Source organism: Bactrocera neohumeralis, chromosome 5 (genome assembly GCF_024586455.1).
Source record: "Bactrocera neohumeralis isolate Rockhampton chromosome 5, APGP_CSIRO_Bneo_wtdbg2-racon-allhic-juicebox.fasta_v2, whole genome shotgun sequence".
Lineage (NCBI taxonomy): Eukaryota > Metazoa > Arthropoda > Insecta > Diptera > Tephritidae > Bactrocera > Bactrocera neohumeralis.
The window spans coordinates 41,299,409-41,315,221 of NC_065922.1; the positions used below are offsets into that span (position 1 = coordinate 41,299,409).

General features: G+C 33.2%; 1 protein-coding gene across 1 annotated transcript in view; it reads right to left on the bottom strand.

The window, feature by feature from the left end:
• The window catches only part of LOC126759978 (innexin shaking-B), a 338,675-nt gene extending 323,071 nt beyond the window's left edge, over positions 1-15,604 (bottom strand). The window contains exons 1-2 of the mRNA XM_050475278.1: positions 14,336-15,604; positions 2,476-3,924 (exon numbers count right to left, since the gene is read on the bottom strand). The gene's annotated coding sequence lies outside the window, so the exon portion shown is untranslated. The remainder of the gene's footprint in view (positions 1-2,475; positions 3,925-14,335) is intronic.
• Positions 15,605-15,813: the final 209 nt, after the last annotated feature.

A 15,813-nucleotide genomic window follows, 5' to 3' on the forward strand; every position in this document is an offset into this window, starting at 1 on the left:
AGAAATATACATCGGGACAAAATAACACCCAGCAATTTTAATTAAACTCGGGTAAATGATATTTCAAAAAATGTATTTTGTTCTTAATTACTATGCCAAATATGAGCGCGATCTATAGAGCAGTTTGTTTACAGCAGCTGCTTAAGGTGTTATTCTGGTCTAGAAATTGAAAAAAATCGAAATATTTTTTATATTTTCAAAGTTTAGCTATTCAAGAATATGTGCACAAGAGGATTATTCAAAATTCAAATTATTTTCGGAGAGTCGGCATTTTTCTGACCCGGCATCCAAGCTGGTTCGGCCGGAACTAAACGAACAAAAGACCCAACGCGAAACTTTAAACTCGTTTTTCTCAAAACTTACTTTTTCGGAACGATACCCACGATTTCTCAGGTTCTACTGGACCGATTTTTTTCCCCACTTTTCCGTAGCTCCGTCCATTGCGACATTATTCTAGATTAATAATCTTTTTTTTTGGTTTCAGATAACTAGGAGGGTTGAAATCATGGGTATGGTCACGTGGAAATTTTTAGAAACCCCCCACTTCGCCAGCTCATAATTTTTGTAATTTTTTACTTTTTTTAGTTTTCAATTTTTTTCTGTACTCTTCTAAAATTAACAAATAACTAATAAAAAAATGGATAGTAAAAATATTAATTGCCTTTTTTACGGCTCTTTAAAAATTACCTGAAATTCATGCTTCTAGACAAGAGTACCCCCTTAAATCGGTACACCCCAGGAATATATTACGATTTTTACAATGGATAAAAATATCGATCAAAGAATTGGCCTCAAATTATGTATTTATAGCCAAATTTGACGTGCGTTACGAATGCGGGAAACGGTTTTTAGCCTACGATTGGTACAAAGCCTTCAAAGACAGGTCGAGAGATCGTTGAAGACATGCGTTGTTCTGGACGAAGTGAAGGATATGGTGCTTCAAAATTGTTAAGCAAGTGTTAGAGGAACGGCAAGAGAGCTCGAAAACTCCCGCGAGTCCGTTCGAATGATTTTGGTGGATATTTTGGGTATCAAACGCGTTCTTGCTCCACTCGTCTCAATAAAGTTGATTTTTTTTTTTATTTAAAAATAGTAGAAATTTAATTAGACACTGTATAAATTTAATTAGACACTGCAATATTTTAAACACTTTTGATTACGACGTCATTCATATTCAAATGAAATTTCTACACTCACTATTCGGCATATTGTATCTGTGCCATGATGTTCAACCGATATTTCAAGTTATTCAACTATCGATGGGACTTACACATGCCTATTCTAATGAGAGAATTATACTGTATATATCTTAAGCCAAAAAATTTCTTTTTGCAAAAAAGTTCTTCGGGAACTACAAAAAGCTTCAATACCGCAAAATATTTTTTTATAATAATTAAAATATTGTATAGTGGCTAAAACATAAATACATATCGTCATCTAGAATTTAAATGAACATGTTATCGAAAAATGCAAAATTGCTTTATATATGAATTACGACTTCTTACATCATATAACATACATATATGGTATAAGTATATTTTAGATTTTAGTCTTAGGCTTTTTCATGCTGGCTTAGTTTGTCAATACCGTATTTTGTTTCAGAAAATAATAATTCGAAATGATTAAATAGCAGAAAGTGTACTTTAAACAAGAAGAACTGAACCTATAATAGCCTTCACAGTTGCATTTTTCATAGCATAAGAGGGTATAAAAAGTTCTTTATCTTGTGCGATATCGCAATTTCGAACAAATGAGAAGCTTCTTGGGGACAAAAAAACGTGGGCAAAACTTCAGATCGATATCTCAAAAACCGAAGGACTAGTTCGCGTATATACAAACGGACTTGGCTAAATGGACTCGGCTCGTCGCACCGATATATTTCTTAAAAGGTCTCCACAGTATACTGTTGGGTGTTACAAACTTCGTAGCAAATTTAATACACCATATCCTATTCAAGTATGACATAACATTACATAACAGATTTCTTTATTTGAAATATATTTCTAAAACTTGAGAAAAGTGATTTTGTGAAATTATTTTGCATTTTAGGTAATTAATTAATTTCACCGATTTCCGACTTTCATGCTTCGGTCATTAATGACATTGATATCTAACTACTTATTTTCATAAATAAAAATTTAATAATACAAAATTCTCAATGAAAAGTTAAAGAATATCTAAACAACTAAGATCAAGAGGTCTTCAAATTGTTTGAAGCCTTCTTACATCTAAGGCGATAATCCAAAGTCCGCATATGAAGCCATCTAGGAGTGTTAAGGTTTTTTGCATCTCTGTGCAACAAATCGAGCAAGAAAAATGATTTGGCAGCACGAAATCGGAAACATTGAGCTTATAAATACATTTGTAAACATTTTTCAATTATCGCACACACCATAACTCATAAACAGAAATAAGAAAACGTACGCGAAAAAAGTGCATTTAGTGAATTAACAAGTGATAACTATTCGCACTCACCTCTGAACACAAATGAATAAATTTCCGCGTGCTGTGTATTTGAAAGCCGCATAAATGAGAGATGCTCCTCAGGAGTGTAGCTATGTCAGGAAGCGACCTAACATTGAAATGCAAACACTTGTAACGCACAAAGATTATTATTTTCGTTGTTATTTTATGCTTCTTCTCGTTCTGTTTCGAATTTAGTTCTGTTGTTTTCGAACTACACTTATATGGTTCATATGCACACACGAATTAACCAAACTGCACATTTCATTCCAGTTTTTTAGTCACGAACTAGCTGATGTGTTTTTGTTATTATTGTTTTTTTTTTTTTTTTTGATAACTAGTTTGCTATTGTTTTACCTTCGTATTTGGTAATGTCTCGTCTTTACACGTCAGTTGATTATTTTTTCGATTATTGTTAATGATTTACCGCGAATCCACTTGTTTCGGTCATTTTCTGCTGAAATGCAAATCTCTTCCGCTTATTATGTTTATATGCCATCTTGCTCTACAAGCCCTCAGCCTCAATGAAAGCTTAATTAAATAACTCCAATGATCAATTCTACGTTTTATAGTTTTTATGAGCTATTCGCAAGTATTTGTTATGGCATTTGGTTGAGTGATTTCAATTGGGGCTAAAGTTTTTAAACGTGTCGTTGTTGTTGTAATATTTATTTTGCTCTACGCTTTTTTATATGCGCGCACATTTCGTTATTTCAATATATTTTGATGGAATTCTCTGTTTAGTTGCTTTTATTGTTGCTTGTAGTTATTTAAATGCCATACATTTTTGTTTGTGAATGTTTACGAAAATTTCATAATTCTAATATTCAATAATTTTATAAGCTAGAATTGTGTTATTATCTATTTTCATCGTCGAATTGTATGCAAATTTTAATTCCAATTTTCTTTTGTGTTGAAGTTTCGTTAAATATGAATATGAATTTCGCATGTAGATAGCTGAATTATCCTCTATATTTAAGCTATTTATTGCACTAAAAGGGTAAACTGCTATTATTATTACTTAAGTGGTGTTTCATTTATCGTTATTTTCGTTTTGAATATTTTTAGTGATATGTTTAATTAATTGCATTGCATTACGGTAAAATATTTGGACTCTATTTCAGTCTATTGAGCTTCGTTTATTTTCAAAAGTTATTGTTGTTGTTTCAATCCCATATAGTTGATATTTTCAATTTAGGTTTTGCGCTTAATTATTTTTATGGTTTACCTGCTTAAGTGCGGTTAGTGGCTGTTGTTGTTGTTGTTGCTGTCGTTACAATTCTCTTTTCAATTCTCTGCTGTTTCTGCACCTGCACAAGTCTTTTCGTAATTCTTTATTGTGCTCTCAACTTTCCCGAGTATAAAATCCAAACGTTGGTGAAGACAAAACAAGCACACATTAAAACTTTTCAATTCAATTCCGATTCAGTTAATGCTGCTCTGCACGTATGCCGCCCTTAGCTGCAAGGGAAAAGAGCAGAAAATGAAAGAAGTTAAAAAAACATGGTGGCACAAGTTAGTTGGGTAAATGTAAAAATTAATGTATTAAAACTTTGTGTACGCGTTGTGGTTGAAGTGCGAACAATCATAAAAAGGATGGACAGGCAAAATAAATAATCACGAAATAATTAAGTTTATCGAACCAGCAATATAAGTAGGTCAGTGAATTAAGATTGCTGCAAATAAATATATTAGCACAAATAGTAACTTTACACTGCCCTTTAAATAAGTCAGTTGATTGAAATTAAGTTCCTTTTTACATTTTCCGTGACATTGCTTCAGTAGAATTTTAAGGAGCTACATGGGTTTCCTCGCGTAAAAACAGCCTCTATTCAACAATTTTTTCTCATATAAAAAATAAAATGCAATATTTTATTAGAATTTTTTTTTTGTTACAAACATACATTATTATCAAAGAAATTCTGAATTTTTTGAAAAAAAAATATTATAAACTTGGCCATTGCGACGCCATTTCCGGTGACCCCTCGGAAAAAAGATGCGCCCGCGTTGGCAGGATAACTCCTTACAGAATCATCTAAAGTGAAAAATACGTGTTTTAGTTGAAATCTTAACTTAGAACTTGGACGAAGGAAAAAAGGATGAAAATTGGATTTTTGGCAGACATTTTTACAAAAAAAATGAAAATTTCGCGACACAAGTACTCAAAGCTGTATCTCCGAAACTATTATTCGGATCAACTTGAAAATGTAGAACAATTTTCTAGAAGTGTTGTAGAATTTAATAAGACCATAAAGAAATAAAAATAAAATCGATTTTTTTAAACCAGTAAGCCCATCTAACCCTTTAATGGATCTGCTTGCCCGTTTAAAATTTAAAAACTAACTAAAATAAAATAATTTAATTCAAAGTACTTAGAACTGGGTTTAACAAATAATAAATCTGCTTATATTTAGAAACGTAAAGGGTTATATCATCTGCTTAAATTTGACCCGGACTGATTAAAAAATACATTTTCTCGTATTTTGACACAAATCTGTACTATCGCCTACAAAATAGGCTTCTGAGCCAAAACAAACATGCCAACTAACTGCCTTAACCAAATTTTTCATGCATTTGTTATAAGAATTCATTGGTATGGCCTTCAGTGCCTCCAGCTATTTTTGGTTTTTTCGGTTTCGGCATATTCACCCGACTGTTCGGCAGTTTCGATATTATATTCACAAACCTACTTTTCGCCGTCACCAGTTTGACGCAGGTACGGTATTCAGCAAGTTGCATCTCGTTTGCAAATTCTACTCGACGTCGTTTTGGCAAAATATTCAGTTCATTTGGTACGCGCTAGCTTTACACGCTTCATACCCAAAACATTAACCAAAATGTGCTGAGTTGATCTTTAAGAGATGATGCGAACCACTGTTATCTCTCTGCTGCCAACACTACAGTTTAAGGTTCTTTAACTTTATCGTTATTTTGGTCATGAAGAGATGTAGCTAAATGACTCGCATGAGTCTGGTTACAGATGATTTCGTGATATTCACTGAATGCTTTGTGCCACTAAAGTACTTGTGTTCCTGATAGAATAGAATCCCCAAAGCGCTTCTGCAATATTTTAAAAAATTTGATAGCCGTGTTTCTATTGGAACCATCCTTCTGGAGTAAAAATCGCCGGACAAACTTTTGGTGTTGTAAACGAACAGCTGCCACACACACTAATTGACATACATATGTAGATCAAACTTCACACGAACATAAAATAGGTATATACAGTTTTCAAAAAATTTATTATACCCTGAACAGGGTATATTAAGTTTGTCACGAAGTTTGTAACACCCAGAAGGAAGCGTCGGAGACCCTATAAAGTATATACATAAATGATCAGTATGTTGAGCTGAGTCGATTTAGCCATGTCCGTCTGTTTGTCTGTCCGTCTGTATATATACGAACTAGTCCCTCAGTTTTTAAGATATCGTTTTGAAAATTTGCAAACGTCATTTTCTCTTCAAAAGCTGCTCATTTGTCGAAACTACCGATATCGGACCACTATAGCATATAGCTGCCATATAAACTAAACGGAATCAAGTTCTTGTATGAAAAACTTTCATATTTGACAATGTATCTTCACAAAATTTGGTAAAGACTATTTTCTAAGGCAACAGTGTAATCTCCGAAGAAATTGTTCAGATCGGTTAACTATAGCATATAGCTACCATACAAACTGAATGATCGGAATCAAATGCTTGCATGGGAAACTTCCTCATTTGACGATATATCTTCACGAAATTTGGTATGAGTTATTTATTGTTCATGGAAATAATGTAATATGGGAAGAAATTATTCAGATCGGCTCACTATAGCATATAGCTGCCATACAAACCGAACGATCGGAATCAAGGACTTGTATGGAAAACTTTTGCATTTGATGTGGTATGCTCACAAAATTTAATGTTAACGTTTTTTCTTGTATTTTTATTTATTTATTAATAATCGAAGTTTTTTCTCACCGATAAATAATATTTTTATAAACAATGTAAGGCCAAAATTTTGGTCAAAATCGGTTTTTGTAGAAACCGCCATTTTGTCGAAAAAAAATTATTTTGCTTATTCCTTCGATTTGCTGTATTGGATTTAACATTAACGAAATCTGTTTGAATTTTTTCATTTCAGAGGATCAGAAAACGTCTTTTTCGAGAGGAGCTCCCGGAGATCAGCTGTAGTTCCTCTTAACCAGTAGGTTATGTTTGTGATATATTCTGTTCTCAATAATTGAACTAACGACGACTTTTTGCCTCTATAAAAGAGATGGAATAATGCAAGAAATATTTGCAATTGTGGCAAAAAGAGAGAAGAAAACGTTAATTAATAATTATTTTTTGATGTATTTAATTTTGAATTTTAACGGATGACAAATTAAACAAACAGATTTCATATAAATGAATTGCTATTGTAAAACCTTTGAACGGACAGGTAAGGCAACTAAGTATTTAAAAATAAACTAAACTGAGAGTAATACTGACTATGTCAATAAAAACTGATTGGAAGTTGCGCTACTGCAGTCAAATAGCATGACTGCATATAAGTACACACATGTTTGCCTATATGCACATGCAGATAGTTTGTAGGTCTGGTTGTGCATATCAAATTTGCAAATTACCACGCTATGTGCCCTTTACAGAATGAAAGGAAATGGCCTCAAACAAAATTGTCGACAGCGGCCCGCACGAAGAGGAGAAAGGAAGTAAACGCTCTTACACCTCCGCACAAGCCATGTGGCGCACATGACTACCCACACATACCTACATACAAAAAATTTCGAAAAATGCGCGAATGTGTGTTGACCATAATGTGGCATTACTACCCCACATTATGTCACTCATTCACTCTTGATGGCTTTATTCCATTTTATTATGCAACAAAAACACCGCAATGCCTTCTACCCCAACCAACCCCCAGAATGTCGCCACATTGTGTACAAATCTTCGTCAACAAACATTATTGCACTAAACCCATACAAGTTACCGTTGCCGACGTACGAGCGCGGTTGAATTGCATTCTCTTTAAAAATAAATATCATTATATAGTACATACATATGTATATATAGCTATATAGATATATGTACTATATATATAAATAAAATTAGCAGCTTTTGTGGGGCTGAAGTGAATTGCGGAGCTAGGGCGGTGCAGTTCAGTCTATAGTTTTGAAGTATGTAAACTGGCGGTGGACTTTCGTACGCTTTCTTTGCATATTTTTTTTTGTTTTTGTAATACATCATTTACGCTTTTCCTCTTATGTTGTAAATTTTCATTTTCACCGTCCTACCCGCCGCTCATACGCTGCTACTTATACGCTCGTTCGCACACATTATTGCATTTTTTTCTCTACATATGCCAAATGGATACCAATACACTAACACACGGACAAGAGTGGTATGCGCAAGTATTTGTGCATTGGACGCAACACTTTGTGGCAATGCTATTGTTGCTGTTGATTTTCATAAAGGTGGCGTTGGTTCTGCCGCCAACAACTCGATAGTGGAACGACCGAAAATATCAGCAACAATTTCTACCATAACATGGCTCAATGTGGAGTACATAAGTATGGACGTGGTAGTGTGTGTGCAGTGCACACGAGCCTCCATTCGGCCGAGTTTAGTTCCACAAACCCTTCTCCGAAAAACTGCTGTGACCAGTTAACCTGCCATTTAGTCAGTCTTTCAGCCAACACAGCGACCTATAGCAGCCCTAACCACCACACGCCGCGGCGCATGTAACGCCCATAGACCGCTCACCAAACTGCATGCACCGGACAGATCGACCCAGCTAGCGACCACTTAAAGTAGGGCAACGTCAGTAAAAACAACACAAAGAATAAAATAAACAAAAAACAAAAGTAGTGTTACAACGACAATGATGGAGCAGTAGCAGTTACAATGACAACGAAAACACTTATTAACATATACGGGTAAGAAAGCGGCGAGACGCCTACCCACCTTCCAAAGGAAGCGAAATATAAATTTACGGAATACGGCAGAGTAGATAGGCCGAAACGAGGCAGTAGCGCAGGAATATAGATAAAAAATGCAAACAAAGATAGAGAAAATGAAAAATGAAGGAAATTACGAGTAGTGGCATATAATGCCTTCGTTATTTAAGTAATGTGATAAGTTGACGGTAATTTCCTCAAAATTTCACTTAGAAAGTGAGCTAAAAGTGTAGCACATAATGCGAGTGGAATAATTAATAATATTAAAATCTTAATTAGCAATCAGCCATTGCTTTGTATGCGTATGGGCGCACATTAACTCACAAAGAAATCGTCTTAAAGACGCAGTGCGAATTCTTCTTGTCACATTTTTGTTAAATACAGGGATTTTAAGTTTGGACTTTGTGGTTTTAAAGTTTAAATATAATTTATTTGAATTTTCTAAAGCAATTTGAGGAAACTTGTGCATAACTTGTTTGGAGAGCTGTGCAGTATAGGCAAAATAATTAAAAAATCTTAAGTTTCCGAGTTTAAAATATATATCAAAAATGCAGTATTTGTCACAATTGGGTGTTCCTATAATTTTTCATACATTGTAGTATGGCGATGAGTCAATTTGATAGTTGTTGTCGCTCTACCTTTTTAATTGTATTTGCCTTTCTGATTTACCCTATATTGTCTATATTGTCCTAAATGTGCTCAAAAATGTATAAAATGTCCGAATAAAGTTACTCAATCCAAATTTAAGAAATAAATTCGCAAAATAGTATTTTTACCTTGAAACCCTAACCCCTCCCTCTAACATTACTTCTGTTTGGTTTTTTTAATTTCGGCGGATCCAGTTCAGAGATATAGTGGTCACCTCAAAACGTCTTTTTTGAGAGGAGCTCCCAGAGATCAGCTGTAATTCCATACCAAATAAATATTTTTACTAATACTAAAAGGATTAAAAGATACCATAATATAATATTTGTACAAATTTTTTTATCAATAAATTTGAAAGTTTCCTCAGAAAAAGTTCTGAAAAATTCGAATTTTTGCGGAGTTTTAACTGAATATAAACCCTTTCCACTTGTTTTAATAGCTTTCTATATTATTATTTAGCGAATCTTCTATATATTTTAATTGTTAATCTGCTAATCAAACCATAGACAAATTTATCAAGCTTTAGATAATAAAAAGCCGTGCAGTCGATTTTAGCTTAAATTAATGACTTCTTTTTTAATTTAGATGTTATATAAACTAATATGCATTTCTTATTGAAGCTAATACAATGTTCAGGTTAGTCGATAATATCATAATAATTCCACAATAATTCAAAAATAAACCGGCCAAATCAGATTTTCCTTTGAAATTTTAACTCTTTTATACAATTGATAAAATGTCTGTGGTGTTTTTCCCATCATGAAGCAATGTTTCAAGAAGGGAAACTCACATTTTCTATTAAAACCAAAATTGCCCTTGGTGGCATGAAACCTTAACAATAAATATTTAAGGATGCTACTCTAAGACAAGAGTTTTAATACCCTGAACAAGTTTTCACTAAGTTTGTAACACTCAGAAGACCCTATAAATATAAAGTATATAAGTTAAGTTGATTTCGCCATGTCCGCCTGTTTGAATACCATATACTAGAAATTGTGCCTCAGTGTTTTAGATATTCATCCATCTCTTCTCTCCAAGAACATGCATATTTGTCGGAACCTCGGAACCGCGATTAACATCGGAGCCTTCTGTGGATAACTTTCGTATTTGTCAAGATATCTCCACGAAATTTTGCAACGGTTATTGTTAAAGGAAACCTTACAATATCTGAACAAATTGTTAACATCGGACCATTATAGCATATAGCTGCCATACAAACTGAATAATCAAAATCTAGTCCTTACACGGAAAACTTTTTTATTTGACACAGAATATGAACCAAAGCAACGCTATAATCTCACAATGAATTGTTCATATCGGATCACTATAGGATATAGCTGATAAAAACTGAGTTTTAGTTAGATTAGACAAAGGCTTGTCAGTCAACGTAGTATTTAAATACTGTTTGCATTTAGAACAATAAATTCCTGAAAAAACTTCGTCTATATTAAACTAAATTGACCTGACTAAAGTACTTTCTTTGCAATGTTTTCTGGGATGATTATTTTATTGAAAATAAAAATTAATAATTAATTAATTTATGACACCTTGTGTTCTTCGTAATCTTATTTGATTTGAAATATATCTTTATTTCACATAAGAATTTCCTTTAAATGAACTTTTAATAGTTCTATAGGCATTTTATGTTTATATAACAAAACTAGAAAAACTGAATTGATGTGGCAATGTCACTGATACATTTATAAGCTGGCGTTAGTGCACGAACACGCTGTAAGCTTTGCATAAATGTATCTGCATGCGAGTATTTGCGAATCGATAGGAGTAGACAATTTGTATGCAAGTGCATTATTTACTTAAACGTGAAATATAAGTATATATTTGACACAAATTTACAAACGCGCTTACAGTATATATATCCGTGCTTGTATATAATTGAGCGCAAGATGGCATACATATACATATAAACCACTTTTTCCTTCATAACTAACTACCGTTATTATATAAAATAACAATGAGCCAATTTTTATAGTCAGTTATTATTATCGTCAACAACAGCAGCGCCAGCAGAACGACAGAACGGCAGAACAGCTAGCAAGCTGGCAATGGGCACTTTCGTCGGGCGGGCAGGGTGCGGAAGTGTGGCTGTGGCACGTTGGAGCAGTGGCACGTAAACGTTAGTGCGGTACTTCTTCTTTGCCGCTTTTATTGTTATTATATTAATAATTTTGCGCATGTTGTTGTTGTAGTGTTTATATTTCACTTTGCTTTTGCTACACGCCGCCATTGTTGTCACACTGACTGCCGCAAAATACATTTACTCACACATGCTCGCCAGTGCACAAACACAAATGTACTTAAACAGCATTAATGCATAAAATTATGCCTCATTCATGATTGCCAAATTTAAAATATGCGCTTTGTACCTCCATATGTGTACGTATATGAATAGGAACAAACAATAACTGTATTTCATGATGGGTTTTAAGTGGCACTTTATGTTGTAAGTTACTGTGCCACGGGGTATTCAAACGCCGTGGTTGGTGTGTGCAGCGCAAAACTCCGCTTCCGGTTGGCTCAGAAAGAGAGTGTCAGTATTTTTTTTTTTTTAAGAGGACCAGAATAAAATTCAAAACTTTTTCATTGTTACATTGGGATTCGGTATATTTCTAACAAAAATGAGAAAATTTACATATCCCAGGACAGTGAAATTGAATGTTAACAGTTCTGTGTATGGAAAAGAGGTGGTCACCTCACTAGTTCGACTTGTAGTTCGTACCAATTGGAACAATGTTTATAATTTATTTACAATTAGTTATACATATATTTATCAGCAAGGTTCCAATTCTTTGGCAAAATGATCTAATGCGTTTTATATTTAGTTGCAGTTCCTAAAAGAGATTAAAATTTTTTCAAGAGTAAAAAAATTGCACTTAAGTGAACATAAATAATAAATAAAAAATTCAAGTGAGTATTGAAACTTTACAATAGACAAAGAAAGTAGTAAAAACAAGTAGTAAATATATATTTATATATGTAAATAAATATTACTTGAATAATTTGTTTGACTAACACCTTTCTTAATGAAAATTTTGCAATCTAATTGAAGACCAAAATTCAAAATTTCCTATAAAGATAAACTCCCAAAGTAATAGCGTTCATTGAAGTGCACTTTTCAGCTATTTTACTATATTTTATTTTATTTATTTTTACTATATTTTATTTTAATTTATTCTATTTTATTTTATTTTATTCTATTCTATTTTATTCTATTTTATTTTACTATATTTTATTTTATATTATTTTGTTTAATTTAATTTTATTTTATTTATTTTTTTTATTATTTGTATTTTATTTTACCATATCTCACGCTTGTTTGTGTTAATGTATTATATTTTTTTCTGAATTTTAAATTATTTTTAGTGTTACCATGAAAAATGAAAAGCCAATTTTATTTCATAAGTCATTATTTTTCTATTACTTGTTAACTGATATATGTGATATACTTGTAATTAGTTTTGAAATGTGTTTATGACCACTTCAGATGATAGACTGGTATTCAGAGAAACCATATGAGGAATGCAGCGCAACGGACAGAACAAGAAAACTCTGCAAACCTCTGTCTCAATATGGTTTAATAAGTGATATGCTGCACAGTATCTACTCATATTTACTTAAAAGTATTTTTAATTATTTGATTTATTCACATTGAGAGAATGTATCTACATATTCCAACATTTTGAGAAGGATGCTGAAATCTTAGGAATTGCGAGCATATAAAAAACGAAACCAGCTACGTCAGAAATCATTTTAAACTCATTAATTTCATAAACTCTAGGGTAGCCCATTTTAATTACCAAAAAATAGAATTAAATTCAGGTATTATTGCGTGACTAATTAATTTCATATTTTCCACAAACAGCAAGTAGCGAACACCATTTAATTAATAAATTTTCACATTTTTATCGCTACACCATTTCAAATATTGTATTTCCATGAAAAGTATCAAATGAAATGATGAAGGTTGAAACTAATATTTTATGTATGTTACAGAGCGCAAAAACGGCTTTGGAAGGCTTGCCATTTATTGAAATATTTCGCAAATGCTTTTTACTTCAACTCAACTCCACTTCCATGCCATACATTTTTAGGTCGCCACTAAAACAATTTTTCATGTTTTTAAACTGTACTTCTTCGCCGCGAATTTTCGGTGTTTTCATACATTATGTGTGGCTAATATGTTCTGCACGGAATCATCCCGCCCTGTACCGTATTACGCTTGTTTTTGTATTTTTTTTTTTTTGTATAAAACTCACGAATGTATTATACTGATTTGAAAAAATATGTATGTTGTAATAGCATTGTCTGATATTTAAATCCATCGCATATTCTTTATATATGTATATATCGATTCTTGAGATCTTAATGATAATATGGCTCGTACAGCTTTAGAAATGTTTATTTTAGCCCCAACTGCAGTTACTGCAGTACATTTCAATGAAATTCTACGAAGCCTATAGTATACAATTCCAATTCAAATGACCAAAAATTGTATTTACTCTGAATTTTAATACGATCTACCGAAATACCCTTTAACACCTTTTGAAGATATTTAATAAGTTGATTTATAAAAAATTAAAACAAAAATGATGATTTATTTATACCGTCTTACCTTACTTGAAAGAAACGGCAGAAAATTTTAGATATACAAAACTAAGCAACTACCTTTTCAAATTCTACCCATAGTCGATCCTATACGAGCGTGTTTATTAGGAGTTTCTTAATTTTGGGAGTTGGGAGCAATATAATGTCTTAACAAACACACATAAATTCCATTTTTTCAGTGATATTAAAATGTTTTAAAACTTTATAAATGTTCACAAAATTTCTTTATTCAAAAGTTAGAGATTTTGCACGTATTTTTGTATATATATTTATTGCTTTTATTTGTACAATTCAGAGTAATTAAAGAAATGGAAAGAACTATTTCCGGGAGAACTAAAATTTAAATCATAAATTTAACGACTAAATTTAAAAACAGCGAAACTATTACTATAACAAATATAAAAGTTTATGAGCTTAACAAACTTGTCAGCTCTTACAGCAATGTCTCTTTTCCCCTGGAAGTAACTTCGCCTTCTGATAAATTTCTAGTTCTTGGAGCTAAGCGTTTAAAAGAAAAGTGTGTAGAGTACAAATAAAAATTTTAAACAAAATATGTGTACATTAAAAATATTTTTTTTGTAAGTATTTTAATGGTGAAATAAAATTTTGCACAGAATATTTAATTTGTGTTACATTTATTGTTATTGGGAAAGGGCCTACCTTTTCTTTGACTGCTGAGCGCTCACAGTTGCTTCACTGCTCGAACTCTCCTTTATTACGGAAATAAAACTTTCCAATTTCTACACAATGCATATCCATTTCACATCCACTTAAACTCATTTGTCAGATTCTTTTTTAATTCTTGAGCATTTTGAAATCGTTAACACCGTCACCCATATAGTAAAACACACAATCATTACATGGCTTACTTAGCGGCACTGCTTTGGTCATGCATCATTAATATAAACACATCAGAACCGTTGGCTATTTCATGCCTTTCCAACGGAAAATATTGAACACACTAACCAAATTTTTATACATATATATATATAAGTATTAATTTGTGTTTCTATACTTATTTTTTAACAATATAAAAGTAACTATTGTTTGAACTTCCGTGTTCCGGTTTTCACTGCACTTCCGTTCGTATGCATCAACCGCGACTCGACACCACTCAACTAAACTGAATTTGATGCAAAGTCCAAAAACAAGCCCAACAGTCCAAACTGGCAACCACAATAGCAGCACTGAGACCAACAACGAAAGAATTCTCGCGAAAAGTCTGTGAGTTGGGTCGCACTCTGTTGGCGCTGCAAAGCGGCTTACAAGACACGAAGCCGAACTGGCATTAGCAGTGTTGGCAGCGAGCGAATGACCGAATGGCCGAATGACGAAATGCAAGCTTCAACAGTGATCTAGCAAACGTCCATTAACAGTGGTACTTTAAACACAGGCAGCGCTGTTAACCGAACAGGATGTATCTGCGAGATGATGATGACTACTATTCATGTTGGCAGTGAAAGAATTGGCAGTGTTAACCGATCCAAGTTTTAAATAAGCACTTTAGCGGCGTCGCATGTACAGTACACGTAAAGACGGCAGAATTAAGCTCACAACTCACTTTACTAAACTAAGCTTTATACGAATTAAAGTTGTACCATTACAGTTTTATACGAAATATTCATTGAATCGTAGCATACTTTTTTGCGCAGTTCACAATCATCATTATGTTTCCGAACATATTTTTCACTTCTGTGTCGCACAATTTGAGTATTTTTCTATTTAGTGGTCACCGGCAGAAAATCACACACACATACATCAAATATTTAAAGTCACCAAATGAAGCACATGCATAAGTTCCACAACTTCTTATTCGTCTTGTGTGCTGGACTTTATTTTGAAACACTCACACACTCTAAGCACTTGACAAGCTTACGAGTGGCGCACAGCTACCGTGACATGTGCGTGCACGCGGAAACACAAGTGAAAACTGAAACTATTCTACAGCTCGAACATGGATCGGCTCTGTGTCGATGGAATGTTGCAGTATTGTTTGTGATGGGAAAATGCCACGCATCGCACAACTTTCTGCTAATATTAGCATCTGCTCTCACCCTCCGGAAAGCACAGTGAATACAGCGCGAGAACGCCATAAAGTTCACACAAATAAGAAAAAATACACACGAAGACCAAATGGA